This window comes from Cibotium barometz, chromosome 4 (genome assembly GCF_041138505.1).
Source record: "Cibotium barometz isolate CiBa-2024 chromosome 4, ASM4113850v1, whole genome shotgun sequence".
In the NCBI taxonomy this organism is placed as follows: domain Eukaryota; kingdom Viridiplantae; phylum Streptophyta; class Polypodiopsida; order Cyatheales; family Cibotiaceae; genus Cibotium; species Cibotium barometz.
This window is the reverse complement of record NC_141049.1, coordinates 3040793-3046829: the sequence shown is the minus strand read 5'-3', so window position 1 is coordinate 3046829 and position 6037 is coordinate 3040793.

Genomic DNA, 6037 nt, shown 5'->3' with positions numbered 1-6037 from the left:
AGTCAACATGGATAACTTCTTCCAAATAAGTGTTTACTAAAGTCAACATGGATAACTTTTTGATATAAGAGTATACTTGTGATATGCATACTTGTGTGTGAGAGTATATGCATACTTGTGTGTGAAACAGTATATGCATACTTGTGTGTGAGAGTATATGCATACTTGTGTGTGACTAGTTGTGTTATTTTTAAAGTTGAATAAACTATTACTTATAAGTGCTATAAGTGGTGAGACATTTACATTTTATAGTCTTCTAGCTTTCAAGCCATGGCACGCACCAAGCAAAGTGCTAAGAGGAACCCTACTAAGACTCGCCCAACACAGCCCTAGGTCAAATGATACCAACGGAGACTGATAGTGAGTGCACTCAATCTTAAAATCCAGGAGGCACTACTACAGGTACAACACATCCACATCCGCCACGTCACAAGAAGCGTAGATGGAGACCAGGCACTATTGCTCTTCGAGAAATAAGGAAGTATGAGAAAAGTACAAACTTAATCATACTGAGGGCGCCATTTTCAAGACTGGTGAAAAGTATGAGAAAAGTACAAACTTAATCATACTGAGGGCGCCATTTTCAAGACTGGTGAGAAGATATTGTAAGATCTGCAGAGCGAATGTCTCGTATAATAGGTTCTACACAAGACTTAGTTCTACATTCAACAATGTGCAGCGATGGTTAGCCCAAGCGTTGCTCTTCAAGAAGCAGCTGAGGCATATTCGGTGGACCTCATGCATGATGGCCAGTTGGCAGCTATTCATGCGAAGCGCATCACTCTTATGGGGACAAGGATTTGAGACTTGTACGAAGGATTCGTAATAATGCTGATGCCTTTAGTTTGAATATGGATAATATAATTTGAATAAATCGTATGATGCATTGTAAACCTGTGTTTCAATGTACTTGTAATCTATGAGAAAGTGTTTTGAATATAAGTACAATTTGATGTTTCTTTCTCAATATCTTGGGTGTTATTATCTTTTTCTCTCATATAGTTTTTCAAGTTTATCCAAAGCATTATTTTTTTGTTCACAGGCCTCATATGGATTTAGGATTTTTCACACAACATGTATGCATGAAAGACTATAAGTGTATAAAATTTTAATGAATTTAGAAGTTTTAAGAATTTTATCTTTACTAAAAAAATAAAATATAAATTATTATAAAAATTAGATTACTTTAAACATGGAAAAAAGTTCTAGAAACCCTAGGGAATTAGTGAGATGTTGCATCAGAGGGGCTCTTATATAAAAGGAAACTACTAAATATAATAAAAGGTACTACAAAATTTAAGAGTTATTAATTTTCATTCTATAAAAATATAAATATAGGTTATATTTTCAAGTTATAAATATAAGTTTAGAGTCTTTTGTTTTCATTCTATTCTTGTTTTATCTTCTTCAAGAACATGGCTCACATGAAGCAGATTACCAAGAGGGTTGATCTCGTGAAGGTCAGCAGGCCCCCACCACCGCCCACACATCGCAAATGCCGGTGGAGACCCGGCACCGTCACACTGATCCCGAGGAGGCCTTTTCATTGCCTCCTTATTTAGGGAGATTATGGATGATTTGAACGCAAGCTAACTATCTCGATGGCATCGTCGAGTCGACAATAGTGAGGCTCCCACACGATGGATAGCAGTAGCTTTGGAAGCTTTTCAAGAGGCAGCTGAAGCCTTTTTGGTGGACATATATGGTGACATAGTGTATGCAGCCGTCCATGCCAAGAGAGTCACCATCACACTGACAAAGATATGTGGCTAGTTTTACGCATATGCGGAAGTGGAGGGAAGATTATGGTGATGAAGAGCCACAATTTAGGGTTTAGGATAATCTCATGTATATTTCACAGTGTAATCTCATGTGATCATGATGTCAATGCTTTACTTAATGAAAATATATTTTTTTGATCCTTGCCATCTACTTGTATTGTGATTTCAATTTTAAATCAATGATTAAATATTATTTATTGATTTTAATTTCAAATTAATGTGATTAAATATTATTTGTTGATTGCACGAATACAACAAAACTTCAAAAATATATTTTTATTAATATAGAAATTGTTACATCATGACATAGAAGCAAGTACAAAAATCTTAAACTTTGTGCCTCTTAGAACTAGGCTTAGCAGAGTCAGTAGGAGGTTTAAACGAAGGAATTACAACAAAATTTCCTTCGAGCTCGAGCTGGATAGCATGAAGATCAATCTTCCCACAGTAGCAAGGCCTAGGCCGAGTAGTGAATGAATCTTCCCTCTACGCTGAGCTTCGAACAAGTATAGGAGCTTACAGCACTTCACAAGCACCACCTTCTCTAAGCTTGATTTCACAGGCATAGGCTTGAATGCAACACCCTTTGTTAAAGCCTTGATTTTCATTAGAGAGACTTGTCCATCAGGGGAGCATACTTTGTGAAAGACAATAATGTCTTGGATGATTTTGCCAATGTACTCCTTCAAAGCTACATCCTGGACTCTTCCTCTGCCGCCCCTTGTTCCACCAGCTCTAGATGCAAACTCATTGACATAGATAATTTCCTAAAGAAAATGTTTGCATGCAAAAATAAAATATAATAAATTATTCCAAAATACAATTGCATGCAAAAATAAAATATAATAAATTATTCCAAAATACAATTGCATGTAAAAAAAATATTTTCAAATGAGATGAAATTGTCAGTTGTGCGGGGCGACATCAGGGGCTTGGGTACCCCACTCATGGAATCTGGGATGCATCAAGGCTCTCCAGGCATGCCAGTCGAAGGCTGGCGAGGATGGCCCTGGATATGCACATCAAGGCCCTCTAGGCATGCCTGGAGGGCTCTGATGCATCCCAGATTCCATGAGTGGGGTACCCAGGCCCTTGAGGCCCTGCACGAAAATTTTCAAGAAGATTAAAATTTTTTTTAACGTACCTTCTCATTGTCATCATTCTGTTTCCCATCCCCAATGCATCTAAGTTTGCCCCAGGGATCGCTTTATCACCATGTACAGGGACGCAGAGGTCAATGCGTGGTCGAGGTCCAAAGAGCTCCTCTTGTAGCCTCTTAAATTCTGCATATGAGATATCATACTCAAGAGCAGAATCTACAGCACTTCTTTGGATGTGAATGATTGCTAAGACATCATCCATGCTCGTGCCATCGTATTGGCCAATCTCAGTTACTTGTGGAGGGACATCCACAGTGTCAAAGTCGATGAGGTCTTCATCAACATCTTGAACAAGGTTGCAATAGAGCTCTCCCTCAAATCCAAGACCTCGAGGACATCCTGCATGAGTAAGTACTCAACACCATCTATAGTGATGGCACTCAATGATGCAAGTCTTGCATTCTCAGTAGGATGGGCTGCCTCTTGGTGGATAGTCAACAAGTCCAGAGACAAGCTACATGCCTCCTCTTCTTGCTTGTCCAGGACTATCTCCTATGGCTCCTTCTCTTCACAGGTGAGAAGAGGCAGCACTGGCTCCTCATCAGTCTCCTCTTCAAAATCAGACCATAATATATATATATATAGAAAAGGCAACATCCCGCTTAATGAGATCTTGCCTCCTCCAAAAAAGTGAGGGGCACAGAGGTAGATAGGAAGGGGGGGGGGACATGTGCAAGTGCTCTTTGGTGGACAACCTTTCTATGGTTTTGTCACCACTCTTCATGGAGAAGAGGAACTCTAGGGGTATCCACCGAACAGTAGTGGAGTCAGGGATAAAAAATGGACAAAAAAATGCAAGCAGTGAGCTATTGGGCTCTAGAGTCCTAAATATATTCTCTAGCTCAACACTATGACAAAACCTAGGGTAAATCTGGTCTCACATCTGATCGGGTTTCACTCATCCACTATGCGAATGCATCATGGTGAGAAGCCATGGTGAAGGCGTAAAGGGAGCAACAAGCAAGGTGGATAGAAAGTGAGAGATAGGGAATGCAATAGAAGTGAATGAAAATAACCCCTACTTATACTTATAAATTTAAGTTTATATATTATTTCATTAAAACTTTAATAAAGTAATATATATTTCATTAAAATTTTAATGGAGTAATATTTATTTCATTAGAACTCATGGGAGGTGATGGCACTCAGTGAAGCTAGTGGTGGGTCATGACTTTGGGTTTCGTAAGACTCGATGGATGTAATTTATACTTATGTTTATTATTGTACTTATATTTATTTTAATACCTTATGTTTATACTTTAGTAAATAAAGGACACTTCAATAAAATATAATAAATAATAAATCATAATTCTATTTCTTGTTATATATTATTATTATTATTATTATTATATTTTATTATCTACAAAGTTACTTATATTATTATTTACACTTGAATATATACTTAAAGTTATATTTATTTTTATACTTATATCCATATACTTAAAATTAATGACACTTCATTAAAACATAAGAAATCATAAACCATATTTATATTTCTAGGATAATTAATTATATTATTATTTACACTTAAATATATATTTATATTTATACTTACTTATACTTATCTTTATTTTCTTACATATTAATGGGTTCGAAACATAGAAGACTTAAAAAAAACACTACAATTTATGAAAATGAAATAAAATTATATTTACAACACTTTTAGAGAAACGGTTTTTAGTATTCACTTGAAAGAATAAGAATTACATGGACTCTACAATTTCAAGGATGTGTGGAGCAACACACTGTTTGCATGTTGTTTTGCAATGTTCACTTCGACTCCCAACCTTCCTACCATCCAACTTAAAATAAAAATTACAAGGGGGATCATTGGACATGAGTTGGATTTCCCGCCTCTCAGAAAACTAAGGGGCCAATCACTTTCTACATTAGCGCTAAAACGGTCATGACCCTACTAAAGAATATTCACATCAATGAGTGTTGAATGCATGCCATCTCACATGTCTTGGTTCAAGCTGAGCCACTCCCCTCGTAGAAGTTGCCACCTCCTATACTTGAAGCGAATGCACAAAGTTTGTCTTGCAATGAAGTACTTGTAAAAAAAAAACAAAAAATCAACATAAAAACATAAAATCAATAATCAACATTCAACAATCAACAATCAATATCTTCTTATAATGAAGTACTTATGAATAAAAACCATCAACAATCAACAGACACAATAATTTTGCAATCTTACCTAAAGGTAACATTTGACACAGTAATTCTACACTCAATGATATCATCATGGTGAGTTCTCTTGAGATGCCATGACTCACCCAGTAAACTAAGTCATCTAATCCTCAGATGGGCACTTGCATTGATAAGTAATCTTAGTTTTCTTAGCTACTTCACAGGATTTAAACATGGTACAAACCAACTTAGATACACATCTCTAGAGCCTGTGGATGGTTTCATTGCAGCATCATAAACATCAGTTTTTATCTTTACCCTACATGCTTCTAACATGTCTAAGCTAGGATTATACCATTCCTGGCTAGACAAGGATGGTAGTGGAATATACTTCAAACTATGTCTCTCCACACATCATACACTGAATCATACAAGTAAACATTCTGAGATGCCAATTCGCTTACACTCTTGTTGTCATAGATCAAGGCACCTATCTCTGCATGTAAAACATTTAGCTTTCCACCACTAAAACATTCTACATTCTGCCATTCATGCAGAGTGGATGGATATAAAGCTGCAAGCAACAAACATGCTTGTATTATAACATGTAGAGTGGATGGACTCAAAGCACAAGAACACAAAGCACAGAGATATAAACTTACTGTTAGGCTTATGTCTTTCACTGAAGTTATCATGATGCACTCGAATCTCTTTGTGCATATATAAACATGTTGAATGAAAGCCTCTATTATTATACTCATGCCATTTGTGCGTCTCCTAAACTCTATGATTCTACCTTTCCATTGCTTGTTGGGGTCTGTGACATCTTTGAGCTTGACCTTGAAATTGCCACGAGTACTTGGTCGCATTAAAATTGAATTTAACTTACTGTACACTGATCAAGGATCTAGCTATCTTCATCATCTCTCTTGTTAAACACCTCCACTGTGTGAATATTACTGA